The sequence below is a fragment of the Spermophilus citellus genome (assembly GCF_964194105.1).
Source record: "Spermophilus citellus genome assembly, chromosome: 17".
In the NCBI taxonomy this organism is placed as follows: domain Eukaryota; kingdom Metazoa; phylum Chordata; class Mammalia; order Rodentia; family Sciuridae; genus Spermophilus; species Spermophilus citellus.
Genome location: NC_138199.1, coordinates 50846997 through 50863975, shown reverse-complemented (window position 1 = coordinate 50863975; position 16979 = coordinate 50846997). Strand labels below are relative to the sequence as shown.

The window sequence follows — 16979 nt, the reverse complement described above, 5'->3', positions numbered from 1 at the left end:
AAAAATAAAATAAAACAAGACCCCCCAAATTCTTTAAAGAATATAACCAACCTTCTGTCCCTTTTTTCCTCCCTCTTTTCCTTCCCTTTCTGTTTTGTAGCTCAGGATCAAAGCACAGGCTCTACCACTGAGCACATCCCCCCAGCCCAATTCCACATAAGAAAAATGAAAGGGAGTGGACTAGCAGAATCTAAATATTTACTTGTTTTTTAGTTTTCTAATTCAAATATCTTCTTTAAAAAAAGTTATAAAGCAAACCAAATACAAAAGAAAGTAAGTCACAATCACCATATGAATCAATCAGGCCATCTATATGCTATCTTGAGACTTTGGGGTGAAATGCTTTTTTCAATAAAACAATTGGCTTTTAAACATCTCCTACAGTGATCAACATTCACTCAGTGGTGGCTATGGGGTGGCACTTGGTTCAGTGCTTTACCCACTTTTTGTTTAAAGACTATTTATTTATTTTTGGTACTGGGGCTTGAACCCCAGGGCAGTTAACCACAGCCACAGCCCTAATTCTTTTATTTTTGTTTTGAGACAGAGTCTGGCTAAATTGCTTATAGTCTGAGGCTGGCCTAAAACTTGCATCCTTCTGCCTCAGCCTCCTGATTTGCTGGAATTACAGGCACGTGCCCCACTGCACCTGGCCATTTTAAGACAATTTAAAATGCAGTTAGGATTACCTTTTGCTTCTAGGCTGTTTCAAGAACAGTTTTAAAGATATAGATCAGAGGAGCCTTTTTCTTTACCAGTATGCTTATGTGTCTCTTTATTCAATGGGTCCTTATTGTTAACTTCCTTGATCATAGACTATTTTCACTTTTATGTTATATAGTTTGCAAAGGCTGTGGCTGCCGTAAATCCTTCTAGACGGGTCTCAGGGTGTGTGGATGAGATGAACCATAGCAAAGGAAAGTTCATTTTTCTAGGATTCTTTCATTTCTCCTACACCACTGAAAATTCTAATGTCCCTCTGAAAACATGCTCCAAGAATAGCAGATTCTACTGGGGGTGGGACAACAGGTGAGGTGAGGACAGGATGGCCGAGTAGGCCCTTGAAGAAAAGCTAATTTCTGAAGTACTGTCGAAAAATTGCTCCTGGAGACCTAAAATTTAAATGAAAGACACAGGGGATAGGATAAACAGGATCCCTTGAGCTTGGAGTTTCCATCTCTTCTCCCACAAGTTTTTCCTTCCTTTTTTTTTTTTTCTTTTTAAAGGTCTTGTTAAACTTAGAGACACAGCTTCTTGTTGAAGATGCCAAGAATCTGAATTATAAAAGACATGTTAAATGTTCTATTAGAATTCAAACCTCCTTTTTTAATGCAAATCTAAATGCCATTTTATGGAACATCTATAATTATGAAAATGGGAAGACATTGCCTCGTGTGCGGGAGAGTCTGTGAGTATGAATATTACATTAATGTGCCACACCAGCTCACTGATCCTGCTGGCAGGAGCATAAAAAATGCTTGAGTGAAACTTTTATTTAGATGTTAAGACTCCAGGCCCCAGCGGGGTGACAGAGACAGCCCCTGTGAGTTGCCATCAGAGAGAGAGCTTGAATTGAATTACCCAGGGGGGAGGAAGTAGTGATGAGCACTGCTTCGCTTATTTAATTTCATTTACTTTCAGTACATTATCAGCATGAGGCTTTTCTCTCCCCACCAACTGAAACCCAAGAATGTCACCACCAAGAAAACAAAGGCATAATACAGCAGAGATGCTTGAACTCCAAGTCACTAATTCTAGGACAGGAGGGATAGCACCATCCCCACCTTCTCTCCCCTATAGTCAATCTCAGTTTGCTAAAATTGGGCACTGAATGAATTGCTGAATTTTCTCAGTTGGTGGTTTACGAACAAGATTCTGAAGAGTAATAGAGTTGGAAATATTTTAAAAAAATATGATGTGTTTTTGTACGTAGTAAGATGTGTTATATTGTTCTCATCCTCATTAGAGGGAATTTGTATCAATGAACTCTGTTGCTTGGTTTCCCTGATGGGCTGTGGGAAAAAATGGGATTATAGGCAATGTTTAGAATGGCTATGAAATAAAAAATAGGCAATCGAATGAAATCAGTCTCTATTCTATTGACTGTGTAGGCATCGTGGTGAGTACAATGATAGAGTTGTTCTCCATGTCAAGTTGACTCAGCTCAATCTCATTAGCTTTCTGATCTATCAGACAAATCCACACATGATGATGAGTAGCCATTGTGACCCTGAAGTCATCTCCTATTTCACTGTTAGTTCAGAGTCCTACTGATCAAGAACTGGTGGATCCACAAGTCCGGCCAGGCCATGGGGAGATGAGGCAAGAGGAGTCTTATGTGCCTGGATCCACACCTACTGGCAAACAGACAGATCTGCCCAGAGCTACTTAATGTGTAGTAGAGAGTATGTAAATGCTTTGCAGGATGATATTAAAAATAAGAACCCACAAACAATTTTAGAAGTTGCTATTTTAAGGCAAAAAATTATATTTAAGTATATAATTGAAAAAGAGCTTTTTGTTTATTTCCTGCAAAACAATATTATCACCATAATAAAAAACTAGAAATGATTTCAATTTACTGGGAATAAATGACCCTCTTGGATAAACCTAAGGGTGTATCACATTATATCAGCACAAACCAGAATTGTGTTAGTGTCATAATCTTTCTCTACCACTGTGCTTAACTAAATCTCTCAGAATAACCCATATAAAGAAAAGATTCACTTAGCTGAAGGATGTGGGCCATAAAGATAAGATCAACAGAGAAGTGTGTTACCCAGAAGTGATGGCCACCCAACTTCCATGGCAGATGAAGATAAAAGAAATTCTCAGACATCCTTCTCTCTTCATTCAGATTCCTTTAAACCCTTGAGTCCCACCCACACCCAACTCTGCAATAAAGAAAGACAGGATAGGATTACATCTCTCAGCACTAAACATGACTCTTCAGTCAGCTATGCACGGCAACAACAATAGGGACCCTTTGGAGTGTGATACATTTCCATAAAGCAGTCAATAAAAAAAGACACGGGAGCTTATGTGAGTCACGGCCTATTTAACCAGCTGCGTTCTAGCCCACTGAGAAAAGAGAATTGGAGAAATCAGTTGGCAACGCCACAGCAAAAGGCTAATAGCATGGGAGGCCACACAATTTCCACTGCAAAAAGGCTGCAGCTCCTGCAGAACAAACCAGGTATCTACTACCTTCCTTATAGGCAGCTGATAAATCAATCTGAAGAGAAAAATCAACGATTTTTAAAAACATCTTTTGTTCAATTCTTCCCCTGTTAAAATTGTGGACTTTTCCCATCATCTCCTTCCTTCCAATTCAAGTTCTTTTCAACTGTTTAAAAAAAGGAACAAACCAAACCAAGCCTGGAGACCAATAGCTATCAGAGCTAAATTTCAGGCAGGTTGAAGTTAGTAGGTTCCTTCATTAAAGTACCCATGTATAGAACCTGGGGATTTGGGTAGATGAGGTTGGAGAAAATATCATATTAGAAGGCTAAGAATAGTCAAGTTCCATTCTGCGATTCGAGTCACAGCAGCTATGTGCCCTTCTGCAGACTTGTGTGAAGACAGACACCTGCAAGATCTCAAATGTGTACAGGTGAAGAGGGTATTGCAGGTAGGGTGGGGTCAAGATAAGTTTCTCTTGTCTGATGGCTGTCTATCCCAAATTACTTCATTAAACTTTCTCTCCTTTGCTTTGGGTCTCCGTGACCTTCTTTAATACATTCATTACTGTTTTTCCTTAGCTTCTTATTTTTTCCTTGGTTACTTTTTTGCCTTTTTCTCAATTTTCAGGAAGCAGTCAATAAATGATAACCTGTTTGTGGTGTCTGGCAAGAATTGTGCATCCCTGTTACTAACAGGGGAGTTGGTTCAATGACTTCCTCTGTTAGTCCATTGGTGCAGGCTTGTATAATTCCTTAACATGGTTCTGCTTGATATTCACTTGGGTTGACACTTATTCAGCGTATTTTTCTGTCATTGTGCTTCATGTATGAAGGAATTTAGATAAATGCATATAAGGTGAAAAATTCTAAATCATTACTAATAGACTTAGGATTTAAAAGACTCAAAGACTCAGAAGCCACTCAGATGACTTTAAACTCACTGAATAGAACTGTTCATGGAGAAAAAAGTCCAACAGCAGATGAAAGGAAAGGAGTGAACATCACATACTTAATCAAGTCCTTGAGCAAGCTGTGATGTAAGGAGCTAGGAAACAAGACAAGTGTAATTGGAACTAGACTGAAGGATGTCACAAAATGGTAGAAACAACACAATCTTAATTAGCAAACCAACTCTGAAGATCACATTTAGGAGATCGTGACGGATCAAGTTGCTCCTAAAATTTTTTTCAAGGTCTTTAAAAACATCAGTTAATCCAGGTAACAGACCAAATAGTATATTTTAAAAAATTGTGGAAGAAATCTTGTTATACTGAGGATAAAGAAAAATCATCATAGTTTTTAGCCGGGGTGGGGGTGGGGGACAGGTTAATTGAGGAAAAGAGTAATTGAAAACTAACATAATTTTAAAAAATTTTGTAGTTGTAGATGGACAGAGTGCCTTTATTTTATTTGTTTATTTTATGTGGTGCTGAGGATCGAACCCAGTATCCCACATATGCTAGGCAAGTGCTCTGCCACTAAGCCACAGCCACAGCCCTAAAAACTAACATATTTTATTTTATTTATTATTTATTAAAATATTTAGTTTTTTAGAAGTAGTTGGACACAATACCTTTATTTTTTTAAATTTATTTTTATGTGGTGCTGAGGCTCGAACCCAGGGCCTCGAACGTGCTAGACGAGCGCTCTACTGCTGAGCCACAACCTCAGCCCCCAAACTAAAATATTTTAATTAAAAGATTTAAAAAAACCCTAATAGGTTTTAACTAGAATTTTACTAAGCATTCTAACATCTTGTTGGTGTTCCACAATAGCCCTATGAAGCATATATCATCATTAACTTCATCTAATGGACAAGCAGTAATGAAATTCCATGACTTGCTCAGCAGGAAAAGTTCACACTCTTTCCCACACCCTGAGCTAAGCTAGGTTGCCAGCTTGGGCAACTTAGAGGCCACCCAGAAATAGACGAGAAAAGAGAGTTTCCCCACCTCCCTCCCTCCCAAAAGAAACCCTATGTTTGGAAGAAGAAACAGACACAATGCATGGTTATTCTAATACTCAATGTCCAAAAAATACTTTAAGGTCCTATATTTCTTATTTACTTTATTAATAAATCTACTTACTGACTCATCCATGGGATTGCTTTCTAGGATAGGTCTATGTGAAATCCAAGAGGTCAAGATATACAGAGTAAAATAAAAGAAAGTCTCAGCATGCAATAAGAGGGTGCACAGTTAGGAAAATCTAAGAGGAGCAACTTGGAGCTCTCAAAAATTGCTGGACTCCTAGGTCTTATATAAGATCTCTTCTTATGAAGAGTGATATCTAGGAAACAGAAACCCTGTTCCAGTATAGACTCATGCAGGAATCTTAGACATGATTTGTTTACTCCTGAAGAAAGAGATCTTGGTTTAAAAAGAAAGATCATTAAACCAAATATGCAAATTGTTGTTTTTCAAAGAATGGTCTATCAATAATAACAAGACACTAAGCAATATACAGAAATGGTGCCTATTCATGGAGGATGAAGAACCTCATTCTTAAAAAGGGGCAGCATAGAAGAGACTTATGCTCCTGGGGGATTCCCCTCACATCTTCTTTTTCAGTAGAGTTTTACTGACGAGAAGTAGAAACATTAGAACAAGGACTTTCTAACTCCTGCTAGGATAACTTCAACACACTAATGCCAGCATCTAAATAGATGGTAATGATCAACAGCATCTGGCAGGTGTATGTAGTTCATCTTGAGGAATGACTAACTCAACAAGATAATCAATTGCTTCTTAATCATGGTATCATGACACATTCTGATTAGTTGAAGGGCAGAGATTTTGAATAATTTACTTCTAGAGTAAGATTGGATTTAAAGTTTTTCTATAATAATGCCATTCATTTGCATTAGGATATGCTTTCTTAAGGGGAAAAGTCCATTAAAAATAACTTATAACTTACTTTACTTATGCTGCAGTCTATAGTGACTAAACAAATCTGATGTGCTATCTTAATTGTGGCAATCACAAATTTCTACAGCGCTGTTTTTCCTTGAAAACACTGTGCTTCTTCAAAATTGTGGATGTTTCATGGAAGTGAATGAGGCATATAAATATCAGTTGGACATATACTATGGTAGGAAAAAAGCTGAGAATTCCTATTGTCTGAATATGCTGTTAAACACAGGAATCCTTTGGTGTCTTCTGTCCTGTGACCCAATACCCTTAGCTTTATTTTTATCCTAGGAATCCATCCTTAATATGGAACCACAATGACCTCAAGGCTCTTTATTTGCTAAACCACAGTAAGTGGCAACACATTGGGAGCGCAGGCAGCAATCCTTCAAATGGCCTGTGATTCTAGAAAGGAGGAGGAAAGGACTCAAAACCACCAAATTATCTTAATACAAACTTACAGGATCAACGTGTTTCCCCCACCCGCCGCACTCTGCAGCAGATCATCATTATGCATGTGCCACTAGAAAATATATTTTTAAAAACAAATGATGAGCCTATTATGGTAGTGCACGCCTATAATCACTGTGACTCAGGAGGCAGATGCAGGAGAATCACAAGTTTGAGGCCAGCCTGGGCAACTTAGACTTGTTGAAAAAAAAAAAAGAAGAATGATGAAATATTGTTTTCAAATCCATTCATTATGCCACTGAACTGTGAGAACATGGAGAGCATGGGAGTGTAGCTCTATGATACAGCATTTGCCTAGAATGTGCAATGCCCTGGGTTCAATCCCCAGCACTACCAAGAAAGCACAAACAATCAAAATAAACAAAAACCACATAAAAAAGGAAGGAAAAACAGCTTTGCCTGGGTTTGGCATCACTGTGTGTGTGTGTGTGGGTGGGTGGGTGGTGGTACTCAGGATTCAATCCCCAGCGGTGCTCTACCTCTGAGTTACATCCCCAGTCCTTTTAATTTTTTTTTTTTTAATTTTGAGACAGGATCTCATTAGGTTGCTTAGGGCCTCACTGAATTGCTGAGACTGGTCTTGAGCTTGTGATCCTCCTGTCGCAGCCTCCTGAATCACTGGGATTTCGGGCGTGAGCCACTGCACGGGGCTTGGCATCACTTTTTTAAACATGTTGAATTTACTTATTTATTCTAGTTAGGTATACATTACAGCAGAATGCATTTTGATTCATTGTACACAAATGTAGCACAACTTTTTCATTTCTCTGATTGTACGTGATGTAGCGTCCCACCATACATGCAGTCAAATGAGTGCCTAGGATAATTAATGATGTCCATCTCATTCCACCATCTTTCCTGCCCTCATGCTCCCTCCCTGCCTCTCCCTCCTTGGCATCACTTTTTAATTGGCTCTTCTTCTACTTGTCCAATAAAATGGAGCCAGAAGCCATCTTTCTCAAACATAAATCTGGTCATGTCACATTTCTGCTTAAAGTCTTTGCTGATTCTCCACTACCAATAGGATGAAACTTTCCAGCATACAAACACTTTAAAATACTCAATCCACTCTACTTTCCAGTTTAATTTCCCAACCTCCTCACCTCCCAGTCCACCAGCAACAGCAAGTAACAGTCTTTGCTTTCTGGAGCGTGCCATGCACTTGACATCACTGGGGCTTTGCTCATGCTTGTTCCTGTTTGAAATTTTTTTCTCTACTCCCATTTTCTGAGTAGGGAGACTCAGTCCAATGTCTCATCCTCTCTCAATCTTCCTCTGGTTTCTCCATATAGAATTATATGCTCCTTCTTCTGTATTCTAATAACACTTTCTACAGAACATTTTTATAGGTCAGTGAAGGCTCTCAGGGACCTAATCCTTCTCCCCAAACACTCTCCATTCTTGCTTCCTTGCTGGGGTTTAGTATGACCTTAGTGACCATGGAAGGCTGTCAGATGTCTCAAACAATGAAACAGAAAAGGGGCTGTTCCTGGGAAAGGGGATGTAGCTGTGGGCTGGGGTACAACAGGACAGAAGGGAGGAGGGTGAACATGTTGAATCTTCTGTTGAATCTTGAATTCACAGGAAAAGAGATGACACTATGAAAGAAATTAAGTGGTGTCTGGATAGGAATGGGGGGTAGGGAACACACACAAAAATCTATGCCTATGGGAATGTGCCAGAATTTGTATGACAACTGTTTAAGTAAAAAGAGTAAAAATTAGATGGAGCAGGGGACTGGACCATGTGAATAGCACAGACATCACAAGACAGGGCTGTTATTTAATTAGTTGTTGAACCAGCATGGGATTAAGAGGGATCCTTTTCTAAAATACACACAGGAAACCGTAAGGAGTTTGGTGCTTATTATTTAATTTCTTGGAGCCTAAAGAAAAACAGCCAGTGGGAAATCTGGTCCCTTTCATAGAGGGCAGTACAATTCATTATTCGCATACCTGTTTTTCTCTATCCCCAGGGGCCTGGTACACACAGTAGGTGCCTGACAAATATTTGTTAAAAGGAACTGAAACCACTTCCAGCCTAATGGGACTTGTGGTCTAAGGCGGCAATATGGGGTGAATATTTGCTAGATAAATCATTTTCACCCGAGTCACAGGTAGTAATTTTTGTTCTGTTGTATATTTACTACTTTAATTTAGGGCTGGTAATGTGAAATAAAAAAAAGTTTTAAAAAAAAGGTGGGGGGAAGGATTTAGCCAAGAGAAGAAGAAGAAGGAAGAGGGAGTATTGATGTTGGGAGGAAGAGACGCACTGAGAATCACAGGAAGGGGGCAAGGGGTATTTGGGGGAAAAAACAAAAACAAAAACCCACAAACCTTAACTAGAGAGAACTCTGTCTCTGAATCCTATTTCATAGCCTGATTGGGACACCAGTTCTCATTACCTTGGATATTATCTATCTTCAGGAAAGTGTTACAGGATGGTGTAGAGGGCAGAGAGGACTGAGTCAAATTTGAACAAACAAATAACCAACTACTCTTCAGGAAAAGGCTATTGATAGCAATTTCTGAGTCATCAGCTTTAAGTGGTGGAGAACTTGGCCTCTTGTAGTGTTGCCCTGTCTTATTCTTTGATTTCCCTTCCTGAGAACTGGCACTTTCTTGTTGAACCTCCAGAGGCACATGAGTTTGTATGCTGTATGTGAATACCCTGTGTGTCTGCGCATGTATGCCACAGACGGTGACCCCATGGGGATCCATCTCACGATGATCTCCTTCTCTGTCTTCCTTACTCTCCAAAGCAGAAGATTTCAAGAAGGAATGTAGTGATCATAATTTTGCCGTCTCCACCCTTCTCCATGGCTCTCCACTAAGACATTTAGATATCATCAGAGCACTGCATGGAGAAAACTTTTAAAGCAAACAAAGCAGAAAATAAAAAAGAAGACTCAGGAACTAATTATTGTGATTCTCTGGGGGTATTTCAGGGTGGGTGATCTAATGAGAACTCTCACACCCCATCAGGAAGACTTGATGGGAAAGCAATGATCTTAGCAGTGTGGCTTTGACCTGGTATGTATCATCTACTGGACAAAGGGCCACTCTCCTGCCAAACCTCACTCCCAGACAGCTCTCTGGGTGTTTCTGTATGGCAGTATGGGCTCCAGGACAGAAAAAAAAAATGGTGTCAGCTATGATAAGGTGCCTTTGGGGCAAAAACCACCATCCCCTTTGTGAAGTTACAAATGTGAGATTTAAAAAAATCTTTCTGGATTATTCTGTTTGATCTGACAAAACTCAAGCAAGTTTGAATTAAGTTGAACTTTGCAAGGAAAAAAAATAGAAGGGGAAAATGAGGGTGATGTTTCTAGACCCAAAAGTTTCCAACCAAATCACCACGTCTGTAATTGCAAAATAAAAACACTAAATCTCAATATCTATTTGCACAGCTCATTAACTAAGGGCTCACACTCAGCAAATGGTGGGGGGGTAGAAAAGAAGAAGAAGGAGAAAAAACTTCAACGCTAAATATGTTTCAAAAGTTACTAAAGGAGACCCATCCTTCCCCAGGATCTAAACTAGGTCCTGCCACAGTCTGCTACGCTGTGGTTGGACGCATCTGTCTGTCTGTCTGCCTTTATTTCTTATTTAGAAGCAGCACATCCAGATGAGGCAAAGCATCTTTTGTCAGACCACGCGGGGAGAAAGAGAACATTTCTTTTCCCACTGAACATTATGAACGTTATGGCAGGCACTCGACCTGTTCTGCTACTGGGACAACATGATTTACAATGTGAAAAGGGAAAACCTAAATCACCAAGTAATGAAAACATTAAAGTTAATGCATCACAAGTGAGGAATTTATTACCATTAACTCCAATAAACAGTTATAAAACACTCGTCCTTTCCTGTCCATGCACAGGGACACAGACCCTGGACTTCATTAAGCTCAACTTTCTTTTCTTCTTCACTAGACCAGTCATGTGTGTTTGAACCAACCACCATTTATTGTTAAGTGGACTGGTTCATTTTCCAGAACTGTAGAAAGCTGAAGGCACATCCATTTTGCTTCACGGCACTTGGTATAGATGGATGAAATAGCAAAGTTTAGAAGACATGCAGCTCGGAATTGCTATATAAGTTTATTTAAAGTCCCTAAAATGTATGTCTGACAAAAGCAGAGTAGCTCTTCCGAGCAGCCCTTCTCGGAAGAGGGCATATAAGTAATAACGCCTGGTGGAGAGGGTGGCATATTAGATGCCAACGCACGTCAGGTGCATTTAGTTGGATAATTTTTCCCTTGTTATTGTTTGGAATAGCACCTTAGAAGCCTGAGATGGAAACCATTTCCTTCTAACATTTTTCTCTGTCACAGGGGCATACCAGTTTATGACCTTAAGGTTGTTCATGAACAAAAGAAGCTGCACACACATATTGGATGGCTAAGGTAGATTGGTTCTGGATTCATTTGTTTTTTGAGGAAAAAAAAAAGAACTAAGGTGTCTTTTGGAAAGCCAACTGTAATTGTGGAATTGCTTGGATGTTATAAAGCAGAGAGGCGAGCCAACATGAAATTCAGGCTTTCCTGACCAGAGTTACAACAGTCACATGTTACAGTGATACTTTATGTTGGGGGAGCACTTCAGTGCCTCTAACATGCCCTCATGTATGACACCTCCTGGTTTCTGACATGGTTAGAAAGGCCTCACCAGTTCAGCCTGCAGCAGCTGGAGCCAAGGCTCACACAATAATATGGAGGAAGAACTAAGGTGTAAACTCATGTTTTTTTTTTTTTTCCCTGAAACTCCAAATCCAGTATTGTTTTTTGCTATACCACACTACATCAACATATCACTTAAAAAGACTGCTGCAGTCAAAACTATAAAATCAAGATGAGGAATGTTTTCATTCTTTATTTCTCAATCCAAATTTCATGGTTTTTAGGAACTCTACTCTGCTAAGAATGGTTACAGGAAAAAATGAGAGTCATTATGCCTGGAAGGCAGCCAGGATGTTCAGCTCTGAAATGGGACCTGACTTTTGACAAGACCAGAGAAGAGGTTATCCTCCTGCATGAGACTTGAAGGGATATTTAGCTCTAGCCACTGAGTGGAGTTGCTGGGCCGATCACGGGCCAAACTGTAAAGCACATGAAAGGAGGGGCTGGAGAGGCTCTGATGCAGGATCATATCTCACAAAACCAAAGCCAAGGTTTCCATAAGACCAACTGCTAAAATGTAGCATGATGCAATAAGGTAATAATACTTATCAAGGAGATTCTCCCAAGTGTTATGTCATCATTTATTTTAGTGTCCCCATAAGTACGCTACCTAGGGGAGAACTCTAAATATTTTTTTAGATGTTGATGGATCTTTATTTTATTCATTTATTTAAATGCGGTGCTGAGAATCGAACCCAGGGCCTCACATATGCTAGGCAAGTGCTCTACCACTGAGCCACAACCCCAGCCCCCCTAGGGGAGAACTCTAGATGGAACAGTTAAAGGACTCTCAGCAGTGACAGAGCAAATAAGCCAGCCAATCATTTCACTGATGGGGAACCTAACACCCAGCCAGCTAGGTCCAGTTAGCCAGCTGGACTTATCTGAGGTAAGATGACCAATTTGTTGTAGAGTGGAGAAGAGAATCAGGTTTTCTGACTCCAGCATGTCAGTCTTTTACTCCCATCATATGGCAATGATCCTTCTCCAATCCTGGGATGGAGGATTAATTTCTATAGGCGAATTAAACCAGGAAGGTATGAAATCTTGGGACACAAAGTTCAGTGGAGAGTAAGAAGCCATACCGAGAGGAGGTGAACTAAGTTAAAGTCCATGTACTGAATACGGGGACTTCTGTTCTTCTTTTGCTGCAAGGCTCCAAGAACGCTGCTAGTCATATATGATGACACCATTAGGGGTTAGATACATGGATCCTTCTGTGGAAATAATGAATGGCTTGAGAGAAAAGATCTACAGATATGATGTTTAGGAGACCCCAAGCAAAATGATTGGGTGCCCCCATCACTCTAGACTTTAGACTGTAAGTAAAGCCTATCTGTTGATAAATCCAATCTTGATGCAGAAGCAATCTGCTTTTGAGTGGCTTACTTCCCCCACCCATCCCAGTTCTGGGGATTCTGCCATTGAGCTACATCCTCAGACTTTTCTATTTTATTTATTTTTAAATTTTGAAACAGGGCTTCAGTAAGTTGACAAGGCCAGTCTAGAACTTGCAGTCCTTCTGCCTCAGCCTCCCTAGTCACTGGGATTACAGGCTTGCACCAATGCACCCAGCGAGTGCTTTGATTTTTAAATATAAGCAGGCATCTAAGGATCACCAGACATTTGCAGAAAGTCCAACGTAAAAGATAAAGACCAAAGTATACAGCAGAACCAAAAGAACTTGGGGAAATAGAGTCAATTTAGGGAGCAGAAAAGAGAATTTATATATATAAAGAGCAAACAAACAAAAGATCATTAACATTCCTAGAGGGATGAAGAGACATTGTAGCCATGAAAAAGAAGGCTTAGACAGGGACAATCAGAGAACAAAAACAGATAACTGGAAATTAAATATATGGCAGCCAAAATTTAAAACTAAATCAACAAGTGAATTGGAAGATAAAATTGAGTCTATCTTTAATAGGGCAAAAAAGAGCAAGAAAAGGAACTCCCCCAAAGACAAAAAATATTAGATCATAGAAAACAGAACCAAGGAAATGATCAAACAAACAATAAAAAATTTCAAATGAAGGCTATGTCTTCTAATTGAAAGGGTCCTCCAGAAACCCAGCCGGTGGAGAAAGAGACTCACACCTTAGATGTCACTGTGAAATTTTAGAACACAATGGATAAGGAGAAGATCATAAAAGTTTCTGAATCATGGGGAAAAATAGGCTATATCCAAAGAATCAAGAACCAGAATGGCATTGAACTTCTCTATAGCAGTGCTAGAAACCAATGAAGCCAAACTTTCCAAAGTCTAGGGCAAAATGATTTCCACCAGCATTCTTACACACAAACGACCAGTCAAGGGTAATGGTAGAATAAAGAGGTTGTCAAGAAATTGAACTCCCAGGCAGCCTTTCTCAGGATGCCACCAAAATTTCTGCTCCATTAAAATGAGGGAGTCCACTAAGAAGGAAGGTGATACTGGATCCCAAAGGTGGGGTTCTGACAAAAGAAAGTGATAAAGAGAGATGCTTCAAGAACATAATGGAACTGATGAATCATCTGATATGTTTGGCCATGAGGAAAACAGTCATCAGAGGAATCTTACAATTCTGCCACAAAGTTTGGGAGGATTTAGGAATGGTGATTAAGAAAACTAATGACATGGAAAAGCCAGGGCATTTGCCAACTCCAGGAAAAGCAAGAAATGAAGTGTAATTATACAACTTCATGAGAGTTGACAGTAAATAATATTTACATAGTTAAAATAATGTGTGTCTTGGGGCTGGGCTTGTGGCTCAAGGGTAGAGCGCTTGCCTTGCACATGTGAGACACTGGGTTTGATCCTCAGTACCACATAAAAAAATAAATAAACAAAATAAAGTTATGTGTTCATCTACAACTAAAAATATTTTAAAAAATAATGTCTGTGTTGAATACTGATCAACTAAAAATCATTATATAATTCCATGGGGAAGATGAAGTAAAGAGAAGTGAGGGTAAGGTTGGGACTGAGGTGATAATTCCTTCTCTGAATAATGTGAAATAAATAACGTCTGAAATTGATACATTAAAAACAGCTGTTGGGACTGGAATTGTGGCTCAGCGGTAGAGCGCTCTCTTAGGATGGGCGGGACCCGGGTTCGATTCTCAGCACCATATAAAAAATAAAGGCATTGTGTTGTGTCCATCTACAAAAAGATTAATTCTCTCTCTCTCTCTCTCTCTCTCTCTCTCTCTCTCTCTCTCAAATAAAACAGCTGAATAGTCATATTATTTAGAAATCTGAAAGGCACCTACCAGAATAGATAAAAGAATTGAAGCAAGAATGGAAAGAGATCACCTTTGAAGATCAGAACTCCAAGTTTGGGAAGAAGTGGCTCCTTGTGTTACTATTTGATTTTTTTATACCTTTATTTATTTATTTATTTATATGTGGTGCTGAACTCAGGGCCTTGCACGTGCTAGGTAAGCGATCTACTGCTGAGCCACAACCCCAGCCCTGATTTTTTTAAATATTGTTTTTAGACATTGATCGGCCTTTATTTTGTTCATTTATTTATGTGCAGTTCTGAGAATCCAACCCAGAGCCTCACACTTGCTAGGCAAGCGCCGTACCACTGAGCCACAACCCCAGCTCCACTATTTGATTTTTTTTTTTAAAAACTGTGCATCTACATTGTTTTAATAAAAGTAAAAATAATTAGAATATGTAAAAGTAGATTTACAACTATTTTATAGCAAAGCTACATGTCTCCATATTTACATGATGATGTCCATTCTGAATGGCAGATTATAGAAAACTCCTAAGCTTAGTCTGTAACCAAGAAATCTAGAAAAGAAAGAAGAAATCAATGTAGAATAAAGATAAACAATTTCGTTTAATACACACAAAGTTCTATTTGAATTAGATATCATTTTAGGAATACTATAATAATCTATAGTCTTTATGCAATTTTAAGACTCATTTTACAGTTCTAAGATCATACTTTGTACCATAGGTCTAAATCGCGTAAGCTTTTTATACATTGCAAGGGACCCACAAAAATAGGTCTCTTTCCACTGGAGATCTACTTTACTTCACAAGTAATAAAAGGTGTGGAATCCCATTACAAAATTTGAGGTCAGATGCTTAGGGCATACAGAATATTATGGTGTCACTGGGCATGGCCAGAATTGGATAAAGTATCTGTGGATCAAGTAAAATCAAAGAAAATTTATTGGGAACATCCCACGTGGGAGGTGTTGTGCCAGAGCACAGAGATTCTAGATGTCCTAGAAAAAGACAACTTGGGACCAGTGCAGAAAGAACACAGAAATGACCTTAATTTATAGAGATGGAAAGGCACAGGGCTGTCAAACAGTACACCTGTTGTCCTGCATTTATGTTAAAGGTTTCACCTTTTTAAAAATAATCAGAAACACATAATCATTATTCTTGACATAAATTACACTTTAGATTGGGGGTGGAAATCATGTTTTAAGAATAGGAAGGGAAGGAAAAATAAAACCAACTGCATGTAATTTTTCAAGTGGAAACAAGAGCAATATGAAGATATATGGGTGTCAGACCCACTGGTAGAGGAAGGAGGCTGTGCTCTCTTACTTCTTACAGTGTCACTCCTGTGACCTCTACCATTTGAAATGCTTTGATTCCACCTTGCCCAAGGGACCTGTGAGCACCAGGGAAAGGGATGAAGAATGCCTATGCCTGACCTCACCTTTACATTGTCTAACGACTGAAGGTATAAATCAGCTTTCCCCTTGAAGACCCAAGTGTCAGGAGCTCATGTGAAATGCTGGAAATATTAAATGATGTCCCTGAGGGTTTTATTGTTACTCAGTTTTCTCCTGTAACTGGGAGAGCTGTTCACATGAAGGATACTTTCCCCCAGGATCTCAATTTGTATATAAAATGAAGTATGAAACTCCAACAACTTCTTGCCACTTTGGAAAGAAAATAAACAATTAGTGGAGACTGTGCTTTGTGCCCACTGTCCTGTTTATATTTCATTTATCTCTCTGCCTGGAGAATGGTTCACACCAACAAAGATTTGAGGATGCTGTCATTACAAATCCTTATTTCCAGGGCAATAAATCTGTGATGGTTAAAATGGAATGAAACAAAAAAATCAAGCAAAAAAAATTCCTTAGATAATTCAATGTGTTTTTGCAATGGGTATAAGCAAAAGCTGCTCCTTTTATCCTTTTGAGCAGAGGAAGTGTGCTAATAATTACAGTTGAGGGGCAAGTGCCCGTCTAGCTCATCACTGTGATCTTGGGCTCACCTTGTCATCTCCCTTCCAGATTCTTTCAGCAGAATTGTAAAAATCTTAAATATCCTAATACTCGTTGATTTGATAATCCTCGCCACTACCCCTATACTAAGAATAGTTTTCTATAATAAGAAAAAGGATCATTTTCCTCTTGATGAATAAATTAAAGTGCCTTGCGCAAGTCTCCCTGTTAGTAAGTGGACGAGTCAGGAATTCTCATGCCAATTCTTAGCATTAATATCTCCACATTTCTCAATCTTTCTCCCTCCTCTTTCCATCAGATTTGAAGTACTGCTACACAAAGAATATAGTGTCTATTATAGAAAATTACCACACATTGATATAGACCTTTAAGAGTTTTAGAGCAATTTCAAACCTCTTATTTAATTTGATTTTTATAATAGCTCTATGAGGCAGGTATTTACAGAATCTGGAAGGAGAGACTAGAAGTAAAAAGAAGCAGCTTACACAGTTAAAAAGAAAAGGCAGTGAAATATTAAGGATTACCT

General features: G+C 39.1%; 1 protein-coding gene across 1 annotated transcript in view; it reads right to left on the bottom strand.

The window, feature by feature from the left end:
- SKAP1 (src kinase associated phosphoprotein 1) overlaps positions 1-16979 on the bottom strand; it is a 283362-nt gene that overhangs the window by 50864 nt on the left and 215519 nt on the right. The window lies entirely within an intron of this gene.